This window comes from Schistocerca americana, chromosome 1 (assembly GCF_021461395.2).
Source record: "Schistocerca americana isolate TAMUIC-IGC-003095 chromosome 1, iqSchAmer2.1, whole genome shotgun sequence".
NCBI classification, from domain to species: domain Eukaryota; kingdom Metazoa; phylum Arthropoda; class Insecta; order Orthoptera; family Acrididae; genus Schistocerca; species Schistocerca americana.
In genome coordinates, this window is record NC_060119.1 from 907758279 (window position 1) to 907785908 (window position 27630).

The 27630-nt window shown below is 45.1% G+C and overlaps 1 long non-coding RNA gene across 1 annotated transcript in view; it reads left to right on the forward strand.

Annotated features, from left to right (window-relative positions):
- LOC124615247 overlaps positions 1–27630 on the forward strand; it is an 811296-nt gene that overhangs the window by 556604 nt on the left and 227062 nt on the right. The window lies entirely within an intron of this gene.

Consider the following 27630-nt stretch of genomic DNA (forward strand, 5'->3'; position numbering starts at 1 on the left):
AGTTCCATCAGCTTACCTAGATGGGCTTCAGAGCAGTTCTTGTGATAAGACACAGTTGCTCAAGTCTATGAAAGGAATGATATGAAATTGTGCAGAAGACTACTTAGTTGGTTTTGTGAGATGAATATACACATCTATTTTTATAACTATTTCAAAAGTAAGCTGTTATTACTAGGAAGTTCGAAGCCAATGCAATCGACCATGGAAAAAGGCAGTTCACTGTTAGTATAGATTATTATTGTTATGTGGAGATTTTTCTCTTTTTAGGCTGCTATTACAATTAGGAACGTTTTAGCACTACGTTATTTTATTTTCATTTACATTAACGTAAAATTTATGTGTTGGCACAGAAGTATATAATTGAGGGAATGTTTTATGGTGGAGAACAAAAAAAAAACGTGAAATGGACTATCGGGGACTTATGGTACAGTTAATAGTTAGAGGTGAAAAGAAAAGAGCAAGATAGATGTGAGGGAGTACGTCGGAATGGTGACTAATAAGAAAGACGTAAAAGCTAAAATACACTACAAAAAGGTCAACCTAAGATGTAGCTGCTCTTTGCCTCTCAAATGCGAACCCCAGGATCACATATAGGCCGCAGAACATTAACAGCTACCGTTATTTTATGTTATAGAATGACTCTGGCCTTTGGTAGCATTCTCTTCCGTTAATGTACTAATTCTTTTTTGAATCTTTAAAATTTCGATTTCTCATCAGTCTCTACTTTACACATAATTTGAAGTATTACAGTGAACGAACATAGATATTCATAGCTTTTAATCAGTAAGATGGATAGTTATAAATTTTACTGAATAACATAGGTAGTTACAGTTTTTACTCAGTAAGAAATGAAACAAACTCTGTCTTTCTCATGGCTCGTACCGTAATATAGGGACAACTTTTTTGGTTTTTTGGCAAATTTATTTTATTTCACTTTGTGGCTTGGTGCCGTTTCTGTCGCCACTTAACGTAACGGAGGGAAATCCTGTGTGCTATCACTCTGTGAACTGTCTAAATTTTATTTTGTGTTATCATACTGTAATTGGCTTGAAAATCACACCTCGGGTCGCCGATGCAGCAGGCCAACGGTTGCGAAACCGCTGCGCTGATTTGATCCGGGTCTGGCTGACCTCCATAGCTAAAGCACTGTTCGTTAAGCTGAAACTGAAAGATCGGAGAAAGAATAATCAATAATTACAAATTCTGCGCAAGGCTTGGACTAAAGCTCTTCTTATCAGTTGGACTACCCTTAATCGTTACGGCTAGTTCAAATCATTGGATGATTTTCCATCCATATTGTGCTAGCTACGAGGTAGTAACAACTAGAAAGAGGAACTCAAAGAGTAAGAAATCACACATATTATGAACGTAATTTACGGTTTCTATGGGTTCTGGAGGTATGTGGATGCTTCACTGAGGTGACAAAAGTCATTGGATACCTTCTGATACCGTGTCAGAACTCATTTAGCCAGGCTTAGTGCAGCAGCTCGACGTGGCATGGTCTCAGCAGGTCATAAATATTGATAATGAGATGTTCTCTCCCCCCCCCCCCCCCTTATAACAGTCCACATTGAGAAAGTGTTGCCGGTGCAGCATTTTGTGCACGAACTGACCTCTCCATTAAGTCCCATAAATGTTCGATGGGATTCATGTCGGGCGATCTGGGTGGCCAGATCATTCGCTCAAATTGTCCAGAATATTCTTCAAACCGGTGACATGGCGCCTTGTCATCCATAAAAATTCAATCGTTTTCTAGAAACATGAAGCCCATGAATGGCCGCAAATGGTCTCCAAGTAATCGAACATAATGATTTCCAGTCGATGGTCGGTTCAGTTGGACTAGAGGACCCAATCTATTCCATGCAAACACAGCCCATACCGTTATGGAGCCATAACCATTTTGCACAGTGCCCTGACGACTTGCGTGCATGGCTTTGTGGCGTCTGCGCCATACTTGAACCCTACCATCAGCTGTTACCAACTGAAATCGGGACTGATCTGACCAGGTCACGTTTTCCAGTCGCCTAAGGTCCAGTAGGCGAACAGCCTTGCCGCAGTGGTAACACCGGTTCCCGTCAGATTACCGAAGTTAAGCTCTGTCTGGCTGGGCTGTTGAGCGCTGTTGGCAAGCGGGACGCACTCAGCCCTTGTGAGGCAAACTCAGAAATTACTTGATTGAGAAGTAGCGACTCCGGTCTCGTAAACTGACATACGGCCGGGAGAATGGTGTGCTGACCACATGCCAATCCATATCCGCATCCAGTGACGCCTGTGTTCTGAGGATGACACGGCGGCCGGTCGATACCGTTGGGCCTTCCAAGGCCTGTTCGGACGGAGTTTAGTTTAGCTTGGTTTTAGGGTCCAGTAGACACGAGCTCAGGAGAGGAGCTGCAGACGATGCCGGTAGCAAAGGCACACGAGTCGGTGGTCTGCTGCCATAGACCAACGGGTACGATCGTCGCATGTCCCACATTCACTTCGGTGCTCATTTCACGCAGTGTTGCTTGTCTGTTAGTACTGACAACTCTACCCAAACGCCGCTGCTCTCGGTCGCTAAGTGAAGGCCATCAGCCACTGCGTTGTCCGTAGTGACAAGTAATGCCCGAAATTAGATATTCTCGGCAAAATTTTGACACTGTGGGCCTCGGAAGATTGAATTCCCTAACGATTTCCGAAATGGAATGTCCCACGCGTGTAACTCCGACTACCATTCCGCGTTCAAAGTCTGTTAATTCTCATCGTGCGGCCATAATGACGTCGGAAACCTTTTCACATGAAACACCTGAGCACAAGTGACAGCTTCACCAAAGCACTGCCCTTTTGTACCTCGTGTACGCGGTAATACCGCCATCTATATATGTGCAGATCGCAGTCCTATGACTTATGCCACCTCAATGTATGACGATAAGATGTGCCCGGACCTGCTGACGATGTCCCACAGTACGTTATTAGCAGAGGGCGAGAAGTAAATGTTTCGAAACGTTGCATCAGAACGGAGCTGTAACTGTATTGATAACCCCATAAGAGTTCGCCAGTAATTCATAACGTTAAATTTTTACAAAACAAAAGTATTATAGCCAGTCGAAACACTGTATTTACTGCAAGTACATGCACAGTGACAGTGCCGCAAAGTGCCTGAACACCTGTGAACACTTCGCCGTTGCTCACCGGCGAGGCACGCCTATTGGGAAACGCCACTCGTGGCGAATACACACTTTGCCCCGCAGCCTGGCGCCGGCTGACGATCACATGTCGCGGAGATGACGGCCCGACGTTGCTAAGCCGAGGCGCGCCACGTCTCCAGGACACAGTAGACAGCCGACAGCTGCCGTGAGAGAGATAGCCGCCCCACCAGCACGACTCGGTGCATTTTGCAACAGCTTGTCACGTATCTCAATTAGCTATACATCTCTCTCCCTCTCCGCTCCAAAAATCCCCGAAGCACAGCAGCCAGGATTTACGGATATCTCCAAACTGATTGGCTGTCAATCGTGCAGGCCAGTAATCCCGGGAAATTTTTCCCTCTCTGCATTTGTCATGATCGCTTCCATAAGATATCTAAAGCCAGTCTTCAACCAGACTGTAAATCACACTTATCTCGTGAAATTTGCTACAAGATGTATAAGTTTCCCCAACTAATCTAAATAATCAAAATTTCCCTATATTGCCGGTCAGTGTGGCCGAGCGGTTCTAGGCGCTACAGTCTGGAACCGTGCGACCGCTACGATCGCCTTGGGCATGGATGTGTGTGATGTTCTTAGGTTAGTTAGGTTTAAGTAGTTCTAAGTTCTAGGGGACTGATGACCTTAGAAGTTAAGTCCCATAGTGCTCAGAGCCATTTTTCCCTATATTTTCTCCTCCATCCTCGGGACTCCTTGGCAAAGTCAGCCAATGAATTGTACAGCCGTCTCACCACTGCTCGTCCATCCCTGTAAGAGAATCTTCCTTTCAACATCCCCTTGGATCTCCCGTCTTCTCCAGTTTTCTAGCTGTGATTCCTTGAATCTAACTATTTCTTTTCTACGCATAAGTTGCTGTAATCCACAGCTGAGTCTCGTTCTCCAACACATTTCCTCTCTCGTAGGAACATATATATTTGCCAGATGTTTCGTTCATATGCTCTTTTCTATCGTTGTTCATACTCTTAACACGTAAGTACCAATTTCGTTGCCGGCTGGAGTGGCCGAGCGGTTCTAGGCGCTGCAGTCTGGAACCGCGCGACCACTACGGTCGCAGGTTCGAATCCTGCCGCGGGCATGGATGTGTGTGATGTCCTTAGGCTAGTTAGGTTTAATTAGTTCTAAGTTCTAGGCGACTGATGACCTCAGAAGTTAAGTCCCATAGTGCTCAGAGCCATTTTGAACCAATTTCATTGTCCTTATAATTAAATATTTCCTCTAAGGTTGAAAAAAACAGCTTGTTTTTCCAACCTGTAAAGCTGCTTTGGTACATAATCTCACAATATTATTACTGGATAAAGCAGGAAACAACTTTGGCAAGTTTACCTCATTTTATGTTGTTCTCAGTTTGAAAGTGGACAATTGATACACTTAGCCTTGATGTCGTTAACATTGAGCTCTATATTAGTTTGCTCTGAACCACTTCCTTTCTATATTCATTAAAGTGCGTTTGTATCTCTCTGTCACAGTTGGTGTACCTCCTGCAGATGCTCTTAGCTGGCTGGATTTCAGGAATTGTATGTCTCTTCTGAGCAAGGTAGTTTCGAAAAGACTGTCACCCTGTCTGACGACCGCAGGTGCTTTGGTCACTTCGATATTTTCCTTTACCTTATCCTACAGAGATTCAGGGAGAGCATAAGGGAGCAATTGACAGGAATGGGGGAAATAAATACAGTAGAAGAAGAATGGGTAGCTTTGAGGGATGAAGTAGTGAAGGCAGCAGAGGATCAAGTAGGTAAAAAGACGAGGGCTAGTAGAAATCCTTGGGTAACAGAAGAAATATTGAGTTTAATTGATGAAAGGAGAAAATATAAAAATGCAGTAAATGAAGCAGGCAAAAAGGAATACAAACGTCTCAAAAATGAGATCGACAGGAAGTGCAAAATGGCTAAGCAGGGATGGCTAGAGGACAAATGTAAGGATGTAGAGGCCTATCTCACTAGGGGTAAGATAGATACCGCCTACAGGAAAATTAAAGAGACCTTTGGAGATAAGAGAACCACTTGTATGAATATCAAGAGCTCAGATGGAAACCCAGTTCTAAGCAAAGAAGGGAAAGCAGAAAGGTGGAAGGAGTATATAGAGGGTCTATACAAGGGCGATGTACTTGAGGACAATATTATGGAAATGGAAGAGGATGTAGATGAAGATGAAATGGGAGATACGATACTGCGTGAAGAGTTCGACAGAGCACTGAAAGACCTGAGTCGAAACAAGGCCCCCGGAGTAGACAATATTCCATTGGAACTACTGACGGCCGTGGGAGAGCGAGTCCTGACGAAACTCTACCATTTGGTGAGCAAGATGTATGAAACAGGCGAAATACCCTCAGACTTCAAGAAGAATATAATAATTCCAATCCCAAAGAAAGCAGGTGTTGACAGATGTGAAAATTACCGAACTATCAGCTTAATAAGTCACAGCTGCAAAATACTAACGCGAATTCTTTACAGACGAATGGAAAAACTAGTAGACGCCAACCTCGGGGAAGATCAGTTTGGATTCCGTAGAAACACTGGAACACGTGACGCAATACTGACCTTACGACTTATCTTAGAAGAAAGATTAAGGAAAGGCAAACCTACGTTTCTAGCATTTGTAGACTTAGAGAAAGCTTTTGACAATGTTGACTGGAATACTCTCTTTCAAATTCTAAAGGTGGCAGGGGTAAAATATAGGGAGCGAAAGGCTATTTACAATTTGTACAGAAACCAGATGGCAGTTACAAGAGTCGAGGGACATGAAAGGGAAGCAGTGGTTGGGAAGGGAGTAAGACAGGGTTGTAGCCTGTCCCCGATGTTGTTCAATCTGTATATTGAGCAAGCAGTAAAGGAAACAAAAGAAAAATTCGGAGTAGGTATTAAAATTCATGGAGAAGAAATAAAAACTTTGAGGTTCGCCGATGACATTGTAATTCTGTCAGAGACAGCAAAGGACTTGGAAGAGCAGTTGAATGGAATGGACAGTGTCTTGAAAGGAGGATATAAGATGAATATCAACAAAAGCAAAACAAGGATAATGGAATGTAGTCTAATTAAGTCGGGTGATGCTGAGGGAATTAGATTAGGAAATGAGGCACTTAAAGTAGTAAAGGAGTTTTGCTATTTGGGGAGCAAAATAACTGATGATGGTCGAAGTAGAGAGGATATAAAATGTAGGCTGGCAATGGCAAGGAAAGCGTTTCTGAAGAAGAGAAATTTGTTAACATCCAGTATTGATTTAGGTGTCAGGAAGTCATTTCTGAAAGTATTCGTATGGAGTGTTGCCATGTATGGAAGTGAAACATGGACGATAAATAGTTTGGACAAGAAGAGAATAGAAGCTTTCGAAATGTGGTGCTACAGAAGAATGCTGAAGATTAGATGGGTAGATCACATAACTAATGAGGAAGTATTGAATAGGATTGGGGAGAAGAGAAGTTTGTGGCACAACTTGACCAGAAGAAGGGATCGGTTGGTAGGACATGTTCTGAGGCATCAAGGGATCACCAATTTAGTATTGGAAGGCAGCGTGGAGGGTAAAAATCGTAGGGGGAGACCAAGAGATGAATACACTAAGCAGATTCAGAAGGATGTGGGTTGCAGTAAGTACTGGGAGATGAAAAAGCTTGCACAGGATAGAGTAGCATGGAGAGCTGCATCAAACCAGTCTCAGGACTGAAGACCACAACAACAACAACATCCTACTGTATTATCTTAACTAATCTTCTTCGATGCGTCTACGCAACTGCATGCGCCTATCGCTTTACTTATGCAGACAGTTTCATTTGTTCAACTGAAACAAGTTTCAATTATAGCGCGTCCATGCACACAGAGCGAAGTGTGTAGTTGTTGAGACAACGGAATTGTGTTCGGGAGTAGCGTAGTTCAATTTCCCACCCTCAGTCCCCGGACACCCTCATTTAAGTTATCTTTAGATTTCGTACACCACTACAACATAATTCAACGTCTTAGGTAGCCTACCTTAATGAGCTGTTATTCCCGAGTACTCGAATCATATAACTCTTCCACATGTACAAACAGCGTTTTTTTGCGGACGGGGTTCGTTTCACAGCATATCTGTTTTTCTGGTAAAAAGAGAGGTTATAGCTACAGCCAAAATGGACTCCATAGGTAGATATTTATACCTACAATCTTTTATCCTAGGAGTCCACAAATCGTAATGGCACTACCGGGTGCAGTGGCATCCCATTAGTGGTTACTATAGGACTCGCCCGAGTGGTTACTCACTAGAGGTATAGCAAAGTACTAAGGAGTATCTACAAATCTTCTCTTTCTTCTTCACAATTATGAACATAGCAGATTATTCCATACCCACAAAATATTATTCGATATCAACGACTTCTATACAGGGTGGTCCATTGATCGTGACCGGGCCAAATATCTCACGAAATAAGCGTCAAACGAAAAAACTGCAAAGAACAAAACTTGTCTAGCCTGAAGAGGGAAACCAGATGGCGCTATGGTTGGCACGCTAGATGGCGCTGCCATAGGTCAAACAGATGTCAACTGCATTTTAAAAAAAAATAGAAACCTCCATTTTTTATTACACATTCGTGTAGTACGTAAAGAAATATGAATGTTCTAGTTGGACCACTTTTTTCGCTTTGTGATAGATGGCGCTGTAATAGTACGTGGTATACGTGGTATTACGTAACATTCAGCCAGTGCGGACGGTATTTGCTTCGTGATACATTACCAGTGTTAAAATGGACCGTTTACCAATTGCGGAAAAGGTTGATATCGTGTTGATGTATGGCTATTGTGATCAAAATCCCCAACGGGCGTGTGCTATGTATGCTGCTCGGTATCCTGGACGACATCATCCAAGTGTTCGGACCGTTCGCCGGATAGTTACGTTATTTAAGGAAACAGGAAGTGTCCAGCCACATGTGAAACGTCAATCACGACCTGCAACAAATGATGTTGCCCAAGTAGGTGTTTTAGCGAAAAAAGTGGTCCAGCTAAAACATTCATATTTCTTTACGCACTACACGAATATGTAGTAAAAAATGGAGGTTACTATTTTTTTAAAAAAAGGCAGTTGATGTCCGTTTGACCTGTGGCAGCGAAATCTAGCAGGCCAACCATAGAGCCATCTGGTTTCCCCCTTCACGCTAGGGGAGTTTCGTTCTTTATAGTTTTTCGTTTGATGCTTATTTCGTGAGATATTTGGCCCGGCCACTATCAATGGACCACCCTATATAATTTACTGCATGGACTACGAGGGCGTTCAATAAGTAATGGCTAATTTATGTTCAAAGTGAAAAATTTGTTGCGGGACATCGTGGAATATTCCCCGTTGAGCCCTTGTAGTTTCACGATTTTCCGATACACGTACACGTAGCCTTCAAAATGGCGGTCTGTCACGGAGATGCGTTGCAAGGAGAGAGCCGTCATTTAGTTTCTTTTGGTTAATAGGCGCTTGCAGCATGTCTACGGAGAAATGGCAGTGAACAAAAGCACGGTGAGTGGTTGTGCGAGGTGTCTGGCATCAGCGCAGCAAGGTCGCGCAGAAGTGTACGATTTCTACCATACAGCCCTGATCTCGCACCTTCAGGCTTCTGTCTGTCTGGCCGCACTCAGCGGAAAGCAGTAGGTGGATAAAGAAGAGGTTATTGATGCAACAGGACCTTGGCTCCGACTTCGACCAGTAGAGTGGTACCATGTGGGCATACAGGCCCTCTCAGCAAGGTGGCATAAGGCCGTCGCGTTGTACAGAAACTGTGTTGAAAAATCGGGTTTTGTAGCCGCGAGTGGGGCTGGTGTACTGGAATCCTGAATAAATCCAATCTGCTTTGAGAAAAAAAATGTGTTGCATTTTTTACTGAACGCCCCTCGTATCTAAGAAGGCAATACAGAATAAATGAATCCCATTACCAGCTGTCTGCTAAAAATAGGGAGTCAGGAACCTTTCGTACATTTTACTAATGGCTGATGGTCTAAAATTTGAACATTCCGCTTCCTAATAAGCAGAGGTTAAGAATTCAATGCATAAAGAGAAGAGACAACATCAGAGTTGTATGTTAAGACGCATAGATTTCCTCTGAAAATATGAGCGCAGCTAAGAGGTGGTACGGGCAGTGTCCTGGGCCGTGTAACGGGACGAGCCGGCGACGTGTCGTCGGGTACTGCGCAGTTTCGCACAGAGGCGCCGGACTGCGTAGTGCAGGCAGGCAGGGGCCGTGGGAGTCGCGGCACCTGCGTCTGCCCGCTAGCGGCCAGCCAGGGGCAGCCGGCACCGGTGTGGCTATTCTAGGTGAGGGTGGCGCGGGCGCAGCAGACGGCTTTTCTAGCAGCATTACCACTGCCCAGTACTGAGCCGCCAGCGGGCCGCTGTCTGTCACAACTAAAAGCTGCATGTAGCTTTGCTTTGTGGCGGTAACACTTCTTGCTCGCAGCAAGAAATATCCTAAAAATAAATGTCAAGAATCGAATCTCTGTTCGACAAAAAAAAAGCCCAAAGCATCGTGAGTGAAACTACTGTGTATGGGTACCGTGGATTTGAAATGGTTCAAATGGCTCTGAGCACTATGGGACTTAACTGCTGAGGTCATCAGTCCCCTAGAACTTAGAACTACTTAAACCTAACTAAACTAAGGACGTCACTCACATCCACGCCCGAGGCAGGATTCGAACCTGCAACCGTAGCGGTCGCGCGGTTCCGGACTGAAGCGCCTAGAACCGCTCGTCCACATCGGCCGGCTCGTGGACTTCAGACTTTCTAAATAGTTCAAAGTTCAGCTCGATTTGTGTTATCGTGAAACTGGGGAGAGTGTGTCACGGATATGATGCATGAGCTAGGGTGGCAATCATTGAAACAAAGGCGATTAAGTATGTCTTTACACGAAGTTTTAGTCACCTACATTCTCCTCTGAATGAGAAAGGATACTGTTGGCGCCCACCTATGTAGGAAGAAATGAACATCATAGTAGAAAAAGAGAAGTCAGATGTAGCACAAAAAGATGTGTGTGTTCGTTCTTCACGCGCGCTGTTCGAGAGGGGAGCGGCAGAGAAATAGTTTGAAGGCGATTCGATTAACACTCCGCCAGTCACTTAATTGTGAATTGCAGAGCAGTGATGTAGATGTAGAAAATGATCGCCTTAGATTTCACTGCACACTCCAGCCTTTCCGGGCATGTGCTCTTTCTCTAATAAGGACGTCGTCGACCGCACGCCGAACCCTAATCTTCCTTTTCTTTCGGAATTCAAATGGTTCAAATGGCTCTGAGCACTATGGGACTTAACTTCTGAGGTCATCAGTCCCCTAGAACTTAGAGCTACTTAAACCTAACTAACCTAAGGACGTCACACACATCCATGCCCGAGGCAGGATTCGAACCTCCGACCGTAGCGGTCGCGCGGTTCTAGACTGAAGCACCTAGAACCGCACGGCCACTCCGGCCGGCCTTTCGGAATTCTTCCAGCGCACTTTGTCAAAGATAAGTCCTGTTCACGTACCGTGCTAGAGCTGAAGATAATTGCGAATTTGCCGGCCGGAGTGGCCTTGCGGTTCTAGGCGCTGCAGTCTGGAACCGAGCGATCGCTACGGTCGCAGGTTCGAATCCTGCCTCTGGCATGGATGTGTGTGACGTCCTTAGGTTAGTTAGGTTTAAGTAGCTCTAAGTTCTAGGGGACTGATGACCTCAGAAGTTTAGTCCCATAGTGCTTAGAGCCATTTGAACCATTTGAATTCCGAAAGAAAAGGAAGATCTGCAGATACTGAAGATATTCCCTTACCGAGCTGTTTAATGCTACAAAGGCATTTATTTTCCTTGGAACTGAAACATTTCTGAAACAGGATGCTTTGCTTGCAGTGTTGAATACCTAACTGAACACATGACCTGCACTGAAACTAGAAAATTTGTGATCTGCCAAGCAGCTAAGGTGATATTTTTTGGATATAGAAGCTGAATCTGTTAGCAAATGGTGTTCGCTACGATTTATATCACTTGATGTATTGCTTACTTATTATCATCTGACTGACAGCACATTTCTGATAGCTGTTGCGTAGCTGCCTTATCAGCTATCCCCGTCATTCATTTCTTGAAACAATAGTCAGTCAAGTGCCAAATTTTTTAAAAATAGATTAAGTATCGAAATGATTATAACTCATTTCCTTTTCAGATTCTCTGAATAAGATACAGCTGTCTAAAAAGTGTATCCAATAATCTTACGGAGACCACTTATTTTAGTTTTTATTTTATTTTAGCGAATGACTGCAGGGTGGAAGAGAAGGGAAAGGCTTACATCGAGAAAAATCAACGAATAATCCTTATCAAATCTCTGTTTGTTGGAAAACTGTGACGATTTTGTTGGGGCAATGCAGCTGTTTCAGCCACCTGGGTAGCCGGCAAATTCTTTCTGTATTTCGGCTCTTATTCTGGCTTTAATTTTAACTGCAGGAAACTGTAAATCAAATATTTATTTTGAATAAGCAGCAAAGAAGACCGGAATAATTAACATGTGTGATCACAAAAGTTCCTATTTTATAAATGAACTTTCAATTGAGTACTGAATTCTATTACCTCTCTGTTTTCAAATTATTGCCTGCTTATGGAGTAACACACACACTCTGTTCCTATCAGCCGAACAAGATGGCAAAGTGGTCAAGATACTTAACTCGATTTGTCGGGGACAAGAGTTCGAAGCCCCACCCAGCCAATCAGACTTAAGTTTCCTGTGATTTCTTTAAATCGTTTAGTGAAAATTACAGAACAGTTGCTTCGAGTTGATACAGCCTATTTCCTTCCATATTCCTGTCCATCCAGAGCTTGAACTCGGCTCTCCAAAATTCGTCGTTGGGTCACCTCTAATGACCTCCTTTTCTTCCTTCTTTCTTTTCGTTGTCGGCAGGACTTTAAACCTAATCTTCTTTTTCTATCCTTATGTCTTATGACTTAAAAGGCTTGTGGCACGGCATCCTTTCAAAGCCGCAATAGGAAATTAAGCTTCTACGTATGGAATAAATAACTTGAGAAAGGGACGTCATTTGATAGGCGTCATTTGGTCGACACATCGTAGCATCCTGCCACACACACACGGATCACGTATTTCAGACTGAGCGGGGATGATTCAGATTTCGTCCAAGTGGAAATGAAATATGAGTGAGGTGCCTACAAATTACATCTAGATCTTAATTCCTCTCCAAAACCAAATCGTGTCTACCTATGCTCTCCGGTACAAAACGCCAATATTTAACTTTCTCTGCTACCCTAACATTTAATTATGAGTTCTGTTGCATAATTCTGTCCTTTATACTTCCCAATGGTCCCAAATAACACAGCACAATGAGGAACAATGTCCACATAACCATGAAATGAACAAGAAGTGAACAGCTTCGAACGGTCATGCTGTGCTGCCTGTGGGCGTGAAGTCCGTGGCTTCTCTAGAGGGAGGTTGTGTTGGCTTACTGTGTAGGAACAAATTACATACCATACCGCTGGTCAGGAGGAGTGTACAGGCTTACCAAGTAAGGACGAGGCTGTACTGACACAAATATCTTGTGAACTCAGAATAAAAATAATTATAGATATTGTGTAAATGAACAGTCAGCAGTCGCCAGTAACAAAATATTTAACTTATTGAAATACAGAGCAAATCGAGCAATTTTTTGTGTACACGTTACCAGTTTGTTCTTGGGTTCGTTACCATCATACGGACTGATGTCCGGTTGTGTCGTACGTTTGTCTCATATGCACTCGATTGTTACAGGAGGAGTCGCGAATATGAAAGCTTATAAAAATTGGTACACTTCACCTCCCACAGAATGAGCGAGGCAGTGATGTTATTAAGAGAACATTGAGCATTCTACAGAAAAGTTTTCAAACTAAAATGTCCATTTCGTTTATTATCTTCAAGTGCTGATTACATCCTAAGAAAAAAATGTTAAGATGGGAGCCAGCTTTAATTTTGCAGTACAAGCTTACTTACTTAATTATACCGTTTGTCACTAAATGTCTGTCATTAATCATGTCAGAATTTTTCGATTTCTTACAGGTAAAAAGATAGCATACAAAGTAAATTCGTATGGTACTGTTGGCTAGGAGGCCACGAACTACCTAACTTGAAAGATTTTTCTGCCCTTCGCTTACGATGACATCTTTTCTTCGCAATGTGCGAGAGTTGTGTGTTTAAGTGTATCTGATATGTGTAGGTGACTGAAATAGATGTGTGTAGTGTAGTGTTATGTTATAGCCTAAGCCTCTCGAATAGCGCCTAGGGAACCACCAAGCTTAACCTCATCATTTGACTGACAGATTACCATCAGCAGTCTCATATGCCTTCACTTTATGAGATACTCTGAAGAGGTCTGGAATTTAATCCAGGACACTGGTGCAAAGTCTGGTAATCAGGATTTCTACACCAGCACCCCTCCTCCCATTTGCTGAAAAGGTAGAAGGAAAGCAACCAACAACACATGATGTACCCTGACAGTTACCCATCCAAGTAATGGGCACACTAAAAGATCAGAAATGGAGCGAGTACGAATCATATGTTGAGGGTTGCATACTTTATAAATCAAGGCGCCGCTGTTACGTCAATATTATACCGTCTTCCTTCCTTCCCGCTGCAGTGCTGCTAGTACGACGAGTCTGAGGACAGTGCTGCTGCAGTCGCTTCCTGCCCATCAACTCCTCCTCTCTTACTGAAGTGTTTAGAAAAGGCTCATATAAGACCATCAGATATTTTCAACAAAAATTCATACTATAATCACAGTAATTTAATTAATACACTCCTGGAAATGGAAAAAAGAACACATTGACACCGGTGTGTCAGACCCACCATACTTGCTCCGGACACTGCGAGAGGGCTGTACAAGCAATGATCACACGCACGGCACAGCGGACACACCAGGAACCGCGGTGTTGACCGTCGAATGGCGCTAGCTGCGCAGCATTTGTGCACCGCCGCCGTCAGTGTCAGCCAGTCTGCCGTGGCATACGGAGCTCCATCGCAGTCTTTAACACTGGTAGCATGCCGCGACAGCGTGGACGTGAACCGTATGTGCAGTTGACGGACTTTGAGCGAGGGCGTATAGTGGGCATGCGGGAGGCCGGGTGGACGTACCGCCGAACTGCTCAACACGTGGGGCGTGAGGTCTCCACAGTACATCGATGTTGTCGCCAGTGGTCGGCGGAAGGTGCACGTGCCCGTCGACCTGGGACCGGACCGCAGCGACGCACGGATGCACGCCAAGACCGTAGGATCCTACGCAGTGCCGTAGGGGACTGCACCGCCACTTCCCAGCAAATTAGGGACACTGTTGCTCCTGGGGTATCAGCGAGGACCATTCGCAACCGTCTCCATGAAGCTGGGCTACGGTCCCGCACACCGTTAGGCCGTCTTCCGCTCACGCCCCAACATCGTGCAGCCCGCCTCCAGTGGTGTCGCGACAGGCGTGAATGGAGGGACGAATGGAGACGTGTCGTCTTCAGCGATGAGAGTCGCTTCTGCCTTGGTGCCAATGATGGTCGTATGCGTGTTTGGCGCCGTGCAGGTGAGCGCCACAATCAGGACTGCATACGACCGAGGCACACAGGGCCAACACCCGGCATCATGGTGTGTGGAGCGATCTCCTACACTGGCCGTACACCACTGGTGATCGTCGAGGGGACACTGAATACTGCACGGTACATCCAAACCGTCATCGAACCCATCGTTCTACCATTCCTAGACCGGCAAGGGAACTTCCAACAGGACAATGCACGTCCGCATGTATCCCGTGCCACCCAACGTGCTCTAGAAGGTGTAAGTCAACTACCCTGGCCAGCAAGATCTCCGGATCTGTCCCCCATTCAGCATGTTTGGGACTGGATGAAGCGTCGTCTCACGCGGTCTGCACGTCCAGCACGAACGCTGGTCCAACTGAGGCGCCAGGTGGAAATGGCATGGCAAGCCGTTCCACAGGACTACATCCAGCATCTCTACGATCGTCTCCATGGGAGAATAGCAGCCTGCATTGCTGCGAAAGGTGGATATACACTGTACTAGTGCCGACATTGTGCATGCTCTGTTGCCTGTGTCTATGTGCCTGTGGTTCTGTCAGTGTGATCATGTGATGTATCTGACCCCAGGAATGTGTCAATAAAGTTTCCCCTTCCTGGGACAATGAATTCACGGTGTTCTTATTTCAATTTCCAGGAGTGTAAATAAAATTAATATACAGTGCTAAACGATCAGCCATAGTATTGATGTATGATAATCGTCATCCTAAATGGTTGTTAATGTAGCGACGATGCCGCGAGTTCCCGGATATACAGGGTTAAAATTAATAAAACAGACAAACTGCAGAACCGGATTCCTGTCTAGCAATGGAGGGAACAAGGGCCTATAACCTTGGGTTCGGAAATGCATCGTTGACACGGTAGATGGCGCTGGAAAATGTCAGTTTCCCTCACGTGCCGTGAGTTCCTTGTGTGTTTCAGGCTGTGTGATAGACGCAGCATAGTGTAAGCAGCAGAATGTTTCGTTATTCATGTCGCGAACAACCCGAGATACGCCTTGCCACGGTTCGCGCGGCTCCCCCCATCGGAGGTTTGAGTCCTCCCTCGGGTTAGATTAAGTAGTGCGTAAGCCTAGGGACCGATGACCTCAACAGTTTGGTACCATAAGAACTTACCACCACCAACCCGAGATGATGTCTGTGTAATGCCAAGCAGATGGAAAGGGTCGAGAGACGGTGCGGCTATACCAAAAGAAGTACCCTCACAGACACTAACCACATCACACAACATTTCGTGCTCTTTTTGGACGTTTGTGCGATCATGGATCCTTTCACAAAGACGAACATGCAGGGAGGCGGCAGAGTTCCCGTATACCAGATTTGGGGGACCGGTTTCTAGAAGATATTGAGACGAACCCTAGTACAAGCACCACACAAGTGGCCCGCCAACCTGTTGTAAGCCAATGCACGATTATGTGTATCTTGCATGACAACCACTACTATCCCTATCATCTGCAACCTCATGGGGGCTACTTTGTCGTTGCACGCACACTGTCCGTTTCCGGACATATGTTCATAGGACTTTTTTTTCTCGATTTCCAGTGAGGAATTCGTCCCGGCAATTTGTCGGTTTTGTTAATGTTCACCCAGTACTTGTGAGCTCGTGTATTTTCTCTCCTTTCTGTGCTGCTAGAGTTCACTCGTACCCGACAAAACTCAAGCGACGAGTTTACTATTTTAATTGGGCAGCGGCGAAGACTCGCGAGTGGCGCGTTTAAAGGGAGTATATAGAGCTCATTTCTGATCCCTAGGTCACAAAATGGTTCAAATGGGTCTGAGCACTATGGGACTTAACTTGTGAGGTCATGAGTCCCCTAGAACTTAGAACTACTTAAACCTAACTAGCCTAAGGACATCACACACATCCATGCCCGAGGAAGGATTCGAACCTGCGATCGTAGCGGTCGCACGGTTCCAAACCGTAGCGCCTAGAACCGCTCGGCCACATCGGCCGGCTCCCTAAGTCACACCCGACTTTGCTTAACTTCGGTGATCTGACAAGAACCGGGCTATTCGACGAGGCAAGGCCATTGGCTACAGCATATGAATATTAGCATATAGACGTTCAGCCTTCGTAAGCTATCGTACATATTAGATGTACAAAGAAAGAAAAAACTTTAATTTGTTTCAAAGTACCTGGATGTCGGAAGGGCGCCAAACGACAACTTAATGCAGATTGTTTGAGACGATAAATGAGGGGGACGCCGTCACGAATAACACTGGAAAGAAAAATGAATATTAAAGTTGGGAGTCCCATAAATGACGAGGTAGTTGAAGACACAGAGTAAGTTCGGAGTGGCAAAGATGAGAAAGGATATATTGTGCAGTGTCCGTTTCCGAATTAGGAAAATCACGGAATAGCTAAAACTGGATTCGAACCGCCGTACTCCCGAATACCAGTCCAGTGCTTAACCACTGCACCATCGGCTGGGTACAAATGTAACACTGGTAGCTCTGCAGATACTGAGAGTGGCGCTCGAGCTGTTGTTGTGTGCCAAGTCCAAGGTCGCTGTATAACTTGCGCGTGTCAACGCGGACGCACGTTCGGGTGGACTGGTTACTAGTTGGCGAACGTATACACGTACTGAGACACGTATGGACAACGATACGCCAGTTTGGCGGCTGAGACGCCCCGCCATTAGCGTGGCCGTCATAACAAACAATGGCGGCGTCCCCGTAGCCGCGTTGCCGGGGTGAATGTAGGCTGCGTGGCGCAGCGGCTGGTGGCGGCGCCGGGCCCGGAGAGGTGGTGAGAACGAGGCCGGCCGGTGACCTACTTGTGCTGCCGCGGCCGCCGCTGCGCCGTCTTGCGGACGGGACCTCCCCTTACAGGAGCTGGCCCGAGGCAGGCCGTGGGCGCGCAGGCGTACAGCCACTGCACACCTACGCTACAGGGAAGCAAGGGAGCCTCCGAAAGGGCGCATCTTCTACACCTACCTCTACACTCCGCAAACCCACTTTACACTGAGGTGACAAAAGTCATGGGAACCCTCCTAATAACGTGCTGGACGTCCTATTGCTGCCGGCCGGTGTGGCCGAGCGGTTCCAGGCGCTACAGTCTGGAACCGCGCGACCGCTACGGTCGCAGGTTCGATTCCTGCCTCGGGCATGGATGTGTGTGATGTCCTTAGGTTAGTTAGGTTTAAGTAGTTCTAAGTTCTAGGGGACTCATGACCTTAGAAGTTAAGTCCCATAGCGCTCAGAGCCATTTTTGAACCTCCTATTGCTCGGCGTAGTGCAGCAACTCGATGTGGCACGGCTTTAACAAGTCGTTGGAGGTTCTCTGCAGAAACATTGAGCCACGCTGCCTTTACAGTTGTCCGTAACTGCGGAAGTGTTGCCAGCGCAAGAATTTGTGCACGAGCTGACCTCTGGATTTCATCCGATAAATGTTCGATGGGATTCATTCAGGTGATCTGAATGGTCACATAATTCTCTCGAATTGTCCAGAATGTCCTTTAAACCAATCGCCAACAATTGTGGCACGGTGACATCGCGCATTGTCGTCCATCGTTGTTTGAGAACTTGAAGTCCAATAATGGCTGCAAATGTTCTCCAAGTTGTCGAACTCGACCATTTCCAGTCAACCAGATAGGTTCATGTGGACCAGAGGACCCAGTCCGTTCCATGTAAACACAGCCCACGCCATTATGGAACCACCACCAGCTTGCACAGTGCCTTGTTGACAACTTGTGTCCATGGCTTTGCGCCGTCTGCGCCACACTCGAACCCTATCATCAGCTCTTACCAACTGAAATCGGGACTCATTTGACCGGGCCACGGTTATCCAGTTATCTAGGGTCCAAACGGTATGATCACAGGCCCTGGAGAGGCGCCCCAGGCGATGTCATGAAGTTAGCAAATGTACTCACTTCGCTCGTCTGCTGCCATACCGTTAACCCCAAGTTTCACGGCACTGTCCTAACGGATATGTTAGTCGTACGTCCCACATTTATTTCTGTGGTAATTTCACACAGTGTTGCTTGTCTATTAGCACTGACAACTCTACGCAAATGCCACTGCTCTCAGTCATTAAGTGAAGGTCGTTCGCCGCTGCGTTGTCTGTATTGAGAGGGAATACCATTCTCGGCACGCTCTTGACACTCTGGATCTGGGAATATTAAATTCCGAAATGGAATGTCCCATGCATGTAGCTCCAACTGCCACTCCTCGTCCAAAGTCCGTTATGTGCATAGCGCTATCCCATTTCTTTCGTGAGCACAGTGTATGCCGTGTGGCGGAGCTTACTTTGTGTATGACTGTCATTTCCGTCGTCCCTTTTCCAGTCACGAATGATGCGCAGGAAGAATGTTTGTTGGTAGATCACCTAGTGAGCTTGGATTTATCTAATTTTACGTTTGTGGTCTCTTCGCAAGATACAGTAATGAGCTAAAAGCATTGTCAGTACCATCCACTGTACATGCTAACATGCTGACATGCTAACGGAAGCACAAAATTCAAAAGTTTTGCATCGCGCCTTTATTTCGAAATTCGCGACACAGAAAACAAAAATTGGCTCTGAGACACTCGTACATATAAATACATTCGTAATGTGTCCAGACCACCAAATCAAAAAGTAGTCTGTTACTCACGAGGGGAGGGTCGAGTGTTTAACAGCACTGCTTAGGAACGTGGTGGAACTTCCCATTACTCGGAAGCGGTCTTGAATCCATCTTGGCATACCTTAGATGAGATCATCAAGCTAGCCTGGTCCAAACAGTCGCACTCTTCAATGACGATCTGGTGTAAGTTGCGCAGTTTACACGGCCATTGTCGACGTCCAAATGCAGCTCGTCTCAATCGATCCCATACATGCTCGATTTGGGTTCATGTCCCGGGCACAAGTAAGCCACTCCTAGCATGCTGAAGGAACGTGTTCAGCAGAACAGCACGTTGGGCATGCAAGTTAACATCCGTCAAGACGAAACTGCCACCGAAATGTTAGCAATACGGTTCCACTTTTTGTTGCAGAATCTCATCCCTGTAGCGTAGAGCAGTAAGATTGCCCTCGTCAACTACGAAAGGTGTACGGCGGCCCCACATAATGCCACCCGAATATTTCACTCCACCAACAACTTGTTGCACGTGCGGGATACAGTGTTGGAGGAGTTCGATATTACCAGGTTGTCTCCAAACAAGTTCTCTGCGGTTATCAGTGTACAAACAGGTGCGAGTTTCGTCCATAAACAACACATTGTGCCAGTCATGACTCTTCCATTCCCCACGATTTTTTGCCCATCTGTAACAGAATCAGTGGTGTTCTGGTGTACTCGCCATGGTCGTAGGTAATGGAGATTCGCATCGCGAAACCGTCTCTAATTCTTTGATGCAATAAACGGCACCTTGTAGCCACTCAGAACGCCGAATTCGGTTCTAGAGCACTCATCCCATGGCTCCTTTCACTCAAAAGTCGTGGATATCGATTATCCTGCGCACATGTCCATCTTGGACGGCTTGTGCGGCGTAACTCCTCAACACCACCTGTCAGCTGGAACCGATACCATATCCGCACCCTATCACTTTGACTTCGGTGCACACATCGAGCAACTTCCAAGGTTGACAAGCCTTGTCCCTGTAAACCGATTACGCAAATGCTATCACTGGTTCTGACTTTCCGTGACATGATGAATATTCAGTCTACTGTTCCACAGACGTCTCTAATGCGTTCCTGTTGGTGCTTTACTTTCGACTGAAATACTGCAATCCATTCAAGTGCGGCGTTCTATGCGTAGGTAGTGCTTATGGTGACTGTGTTTGTGTTTACTAACAACCATCATCGGTACAGCAACAGTCACAATAGCAACGCACCTACACGACATGTCGGGCTGACGCAACACCTTCGTTGCTGTGTGTGTATATAGGCAGAGCAGAGACGAATGGGTAGTCGTTCTAAAGGGACTTGGACAAACGCCTGACTGTTATGGCCTGGGGACTGACAACGAACGTCTCGGAAAAGGAGAAGCTGGTCGGCTGTTCGCGTGCTGCTGTTGTGAACATCTATGGAAAGTGGTTAAGAACAGTGGAACGACGAGTCGGTGACAAGGTGTTGGACGTCTTCGCCCCATCACCGAACGTATCTCTGTAATGTGGGATAGGCGGCGAACTGTGGCAGGTCAAACGACGGAGTACAGAGCTGGTCCCGGCACAAGTGTCTCGAAGCACACCATTCGTCGCATTTTGATGAAAATGGTACTCGGCAGCAGAGGATCCCTACCTGTTCTGACGTACACCCAACGACATAGTTAATTACGACTGCAGTCGACCATCGACATGGGAACGTGGATTAATGGAAACGTGTCCCATGGTCGAATGAATCAAGTTTCTCGTTGCATCTGGTCAAGAATATTGTCTAGATAAGCTGTTATTCAGGCGAACGGTTGCTCGAAACAGGCACAGCGCAATGGACACAGCCGGATGATGGCAGTATTATGCTATGGGAGACATTAACCTCGGCTTTCATACGCCCTGTGGAAGTAGTCGAAGGCACCATGACAACTGTTGACTAGGTGGACATTATTGTGGTCAACCTGCACCCCATCATATCCGTCGGCGGTGGCATCTTCAGCAGGACAACAGCTCGCGTCACAAGGTCAAAAACGAGCTACAGTAGTTTGGAGAACACGATGCTGAACCCACATTGATTTCTCGGCCGACAGGTTCTCCTGATCTGAACCGGACGAAAAACATCTGCGACACTATCGGGTGCCAGAAGCGCGCCCACAAACCACTAGGGCGTGATTTATGGGAAATGCGTGATCAGTAGGTAGAAAAAAATGGTTCAAATGGCTCTGAGCACTATGGGACTTAACATCTGAGGTCATCAGTCCCCTAGAACTTAGAACTACTTAAACCTAACTAACCCAAGGACATCACACACATCCATGCCCGAGGCAGAATTCGAACCTGCGACCGTAGCAGCAGCGTGGTTCCGGACTGAAGAGCCTAGAACCGCTCGGCCACCGCGGCTGGCCCAATAGGTAGACATCTGGGGTCACCCACCTCCATAAACCTACCAAGGACGTGCCAAATCCATTCCACGTCGAATCGCTGGTGTACTGTGCACCAAATCTCATACATGGTCTGATATTCCATGACCTCGTATTTTATTTCCTAACGGTAATGCGAAATTATACGGAAGGTCTAAAGACATAAATCTGAGCTGCAGTTTGTGGAGCTCTCGTTAACCGAAACAATGAGCTGTGCTTCCTTGCGTGCAGAATCACTCTGCACTGTTATAGACAAGTTGTTCGGTCATTTAAATAAAAACAAATTAAAAACCGTGACTAATGAGCATTGTCCGAAATTCAGCTACAAATTGTATTTACCATTCAACACGCACTGTAGAGTGAGCTGAGGACTACAGAAGTAAAAAGCGATATTGCTAAGTAGTAATCGAAACCTTCAAATAACTTTCCCTATAACTGATTGCCTAATGACTGGGAAGATCAGTTTGAATTCCGGAGAAATGTAGGAACACGTGAGGCAATACTGACCCTACGACTTCTCACAGAAGATGGGTTGAGGAAACTAAAACCTACGTATATAGCATTTGTAGACTTAGAGAAAGCTTTTGACAGTGTTGACTGTCTTTCTCTCTTTCAAATTCTAATGGTTACAGAGGTAAAATACAGGGAGCGAAAGGCTATTTACAATTTGTACAGAAACCACATGACAGTTATGAGTCAAGGGGAACGAAAGGGAAGTAGTGGTTGAGAAAGGAGTGAGAAAGTGTTGCAGCCTATCCGCGACGTTATTCAATCTGTATATTGAGCAAGCAGTAAAGGAAACAAAATAAAAATTTGGAGCAGGAGTTAAAGTCCAGGGATAAGAAGTAAATTGAGGTTTGCCGATGGCGTCGTAATTCTGTCAGAGACGGCAAAGGACTTGGAAGAGCAGTTGAACGGAATGGACAGTATCTTGAAAGGAGGATATAAGATGAACATCAACAAAAGCAAAATGAGGATAATGGAGTGTAGTCTAATTAAATCAGGTGATGCTGAGGGAATTAGATTAGGAAATGAGACACTTAAAGTAGTAGACGAGTTTTGCTATTTGGGAAGCAAAATAACTGATAATGGTCGAAGCAGGAAGGATGTAAAACGCTGACTGGCAATGCCAAGAAAATCGTTTCTGAAGAAGAGAAATTTGTTAATATCGAGTATAGATTTAAGTGTCAGGAAGTCATTTCTGAAATTATTTGTGTGGAGCGTAGCCACGTATGGAAGTGAAACATGGACGATACAAAGAGACTAGAAGGATTTGAAATGTGCTCCACAGAAGAGTGTTGAAGATTAGATGGGTAGATAACGTAACTAATGAGGAAGTACTGAATATAATTGGGGAGAAGGGAAATTTGTGGTACAAGCTGACCAGAAGAAGGGATCGGTTGGTAGGATACGTTCTGAGACATCAAGGGATCACCAATTTAGTACTGGAGGGAAGCGTGGGGGGTAAAAATCGTAGACAGAGACCAAGAGATGAATACAGTAAGCAGATTCAGAAGGATTAGGCTGCAGTAGTCATTTGGAGATGAAGAGGCTTGCACAATGTAGAGTAGCGTGGAGAGCTGCACCAAACCAGTCTTTGGACTGAAGACCACAACAACAACATGATTAAGCATGACACAAAAAATCAATTAACAATTCTCGAATGAGACGGATGCTATAAAATACTTAGTTACCAGCCTTGCTCTTACGACATAATTCACAGAGGAAACCGGTCGTTAGCAATCTTTTCGACTGCTTTTATCTTTACGAGTGACAGCCTTTCGTCACAGAGAAATCTGTTTTGGTTTATTTCTGCTTAACGTACGTCACAACTAAACAAGACGGCAGTTTCAAGACACTCTAGAAATACATCTTATCACGCGGTAACACTGTAGAGGTCAACTGCAAAGCAGGTAGTTTTGTGGCCTAAATTTGGACATCTGAATGTTAGACGCCTATGAGAAGCTATTGCTACTGTTCAGATGAAATGGGACTTGATATAAGTTGAGGTGCATCCGTTGCTCACTTTTTTCCGTCTGCTGGTTGGTCCGAGCATGTAGAGTCTGTGCGTCGACCAGTTTGCAGAAACGAACCAAGCGTTTTGTATCAATAAAAGTTCAACTTGCAGCTGACGAGCCGTATGGGCCCAGTACCTATTTTAATAATTTGACAACCTGTAAGGGGCAGAGGCAGGAAAATGTACTGAAATATTTCAACATATATCAGTCAACATTGACAACGCTTTTTTTTTTTTTTTTAATGAAAAGCGCACCACTATAACGAAATCTCGCGCAGTGTTTGGATATAACAAAGCAAGCAGTTTTTTTCAATTCAATGATGACGAACAAGTCCCTGTAAGGACTAACAGTATGTCTCTATTTTTAGCTACATCGAATAATACATTTCGTGCTAACATTCGTTTCTTGTCAGGTCGTTACTGTTTATGTTTGAAACATCACCAATAGGCAAATTTCCTAAATAGGGTCGTGAATTTTAAGAAGGAAAACACGGCGTCTTTGATAAAAGTAGGAGTCTAAGCCCATTCTAATCACTTATGAAGTCGACTAAGGAATGAGGAAAAGATTTGAACTGACAGTCATTTTACTATCATTGAAACTCAAGTATAGTGACTATAAATGTCAAGAGCCGCTCTTTATGATATGGTTGCCGGCAGATTGACATTATTGGAATCCTTGTGATGATTAAAAGTAAGAAATACTCAATGAATATCAAAAACGAAATTGAAAACACAGACATTTTGCACTCGCTATAAATAAAGAGCAGGCAATTCTTCTCGACCACACCACATTATTTGCTCTGTCTAATGAAAGAGTCTCTGTGTAGAACCCCTTTTTGCAGAAAATGTTGAGTGTCAAGAGTTGGTAATACTGTAACTGAACACATTTTGAAAAGTGAAATCAGACTGACAAAAAAATCCACATCAGTGGTGATTAAGTAGTAAAGTAACAAGACTTTACGTTCTGTGGTGTTAAGGAAACTTTGTTTTTACTTTTATGTCAAATTATGTACCTTTCACGTTGCAAGTGGAAACTCGACTCACAGAAAACGTTCATATCGGTGGTGGTTAAGTGGTAAAGTATTTATGTGCCGTGGTGATCAGGAACCTACGTTTTCTTTTCGGGCAAATTACGTATCTTTCCCGATGCAAGTGGAAAATTCCGCCGAAACTCTTACCAAGAGGAATTTTGGACTGCACCCTTCGGTCCCGATGTTCACTCTCTCCCAGTTGTTTTCATCCACTGTCCAGCCGCTGCAGTGCTACGTATGTTGTACCTTTGCCTCATCCTGATCACAAAGGTAATACTATCTGTACAGAGCACAAGTTGTAGCCCTACGTTATTCTCCTACCTTGGTACTCACAGGTCAATTATGTTATAGACTGTCACGGCTCTCGTTTTGCTTTAACGCTGAATCTCCTCACCGCCTGCAGAATGCGGATTCTAGAGATCTGCGTCATTATAAATATAGTAATTTAGGTCCATAGTCAACTTTAATGGTGACCAGTGTAAAAGCTCAACTGCTACATAGATGGTTATTGCATTTAATTAAAATATCAGTAACAGTGACCTTCAGTGCGATAAACGGTGATTGGCCAGATAGTGCTCGAGGCAAGTGAAAACGAAATAACAAAACCATTGCCAGAGATCAGAGTTCTTCGTGAAACACTCAGCTGATTTCCTTATCTTCGCAATTAATTGTAAATGTTAGCCATGATCCTCATAATTGACTACTTGTGTCCATCATACCACTTCACTGCAACTGTATACGGCGTAACCATGACATTGCCTACGTACTGTAGGTCAGCTGGACAGGAGGTGCGGTTGGCGAAACCTAGCAACAACGTTAGTTTACACATACATATTTGCGCACGAGTCTATTCTAATTTATTATTAGCCCATTACGAGTAAAATGGATTTACGGATGTCACCGTTTTACATTTTTTTTCCTCTTTCTCAAGATATTGCACTACTTTTACTACAGTGTCTACTAATTTTTGTGCAGGTTTTTTCTGCGTTGAGTTTTCATTCATAAATAATTCCCCTTCCTGATTCAGATAAAAAGTTAGCTATTTCTGCAATGTACACCTGAAGAATTCGATGAATGGTCTCGGGAAATAAAGGGAGAAAGACTTATAAACCAGTCAGCAAATGCTTCGTGTGGAATCAGTCGAAGCACCGTGGTCACGCGTTGTTGGATATTCGAATCATTACAGGAGATGAGACCTGGCGCTGCCAGTACCATGCTAATACCAAGCGACAGCCAGTGTTCATTATCTTCCCCGCCTTCTAAAGAAAGTCGGCTGCCAAAATCCAAGGTTAAGACGATGCTGATCGCTTTCTTCGGCAGCAGGAGCTCGATCCAGCGAATTTGCACCAAAGGGATGTGGGGAAGACGGTGAACACCATGTCATTGACTGTCCCTTGGTCTCCGGATAATAATGGCAGCATCAGGTGTCATCTTCTGTAATTATTATACACAACTAAAATCACTAACATTTGGTGGTATGGTGTTATGGGTGCTCACACTAACATTTGTACTACTGCTACAATTTTTATTACGTAATCGATACAAGTCATTAGGTCTTAGGTGGCAACCAGTTATTACATAAAGCATGCATCAGATCAACTGTACTGTAAGGGTAATTACTGAATGCGCGGGGCATAATAGCGACAGAGATTGGGAATCAACAACGTGAGATTTGTGACAATTACGAAAGTTATGTTTCTTATCTGGATGTAAGTTATTGCAGCACGCGAGAATTCTGACGACGAAGTGCGAAGCCTAAGACGTCAAATGTAAATTAGGATTTGGTGGGGACAGTTGTAGCGTTGATTAGAGAGACCTGACATTACGCGATGAGGACACTTACAGGTCCCGCGGCGATAATGAAGTGAAATAAAATGTTACCTGGTGATTACTACCAAGGGCATCAGCGGTCTACTACAAGCAATCGCAGGGATTTTTTTTTTTATCATGCTTCCAGCACTGATACGGTTGCCTGTGATTTTCAGCTCATGCTGATACTTAAATTATTTCTTGCTTAGCGACAATCACGCGAGTTTCACGGAACTGAAACCACCTGGTAGGCATTACAAATTTGTACTGCGAGTTTATGTCAAATCTGTCTTTAAAATCGCGACAGTTACGAGATAAGAGTATAGAGTTCCCGAAATCACAACAGACTGTTTCGAAGACATCTGTCCAAAAGCAGCCCGGTAAGATTTCATGGTCGTGTTGTTCCAAAACGTCACAGTGTTTTTCTGCGTATATAACGAGAAGAGAGGTTGGGAGATGAGGATTAAACGCACCGTCAACAACACGAGCATTGAAGCCCGAATTGGGGAATAATGTTGTACGAAAACGGTCGAGGAATCATCGTGGCATTCCTTTTAAGCGGTTTGTCAAAAATTGAAAATGTAAGCCTAAATGCCAGGTGGGGAATTAGGTTCCCAATCCTCCCGAACGATAGTCCCACGCCACAGCCACTCGTTCGGTGGCGTTACGTGAACAACTGAGATACAAACGGCCAAATCCTTTCACCAGCAGGTGATTCCAGCTTCATGACCATGCACCTGCGCAAGCGCTACTCCTGTTAGTCGGGAAGCAAATCACTTGCTCGACCACCGGCCTCACTCGCCTGGCCTTGCCCCCGACGAAAACAAGCCGTGATTACTTTGAAACATTGTGGCTATACGACGTCAGCTCTAAACGCGTTCGCCGGCCGTTGCGGCCGAGCGGCTCTAGGCGCTTCAGTCTGGAACCGCGCAACCACTACGGTCGCAGGTTCGAATCCTGCCTCGGGCGTGGATGTGTCTGATGTCCTTAGGTTAGTTAGGTTTAAGTAGTTCTGACGACCTCAGATGCTAAGTCCCATAATGCTCTGAGCCATTCTAAAAGTGTTCACGGAAAAGGAGTTACCAAACTGTCTTCAAGGGGGA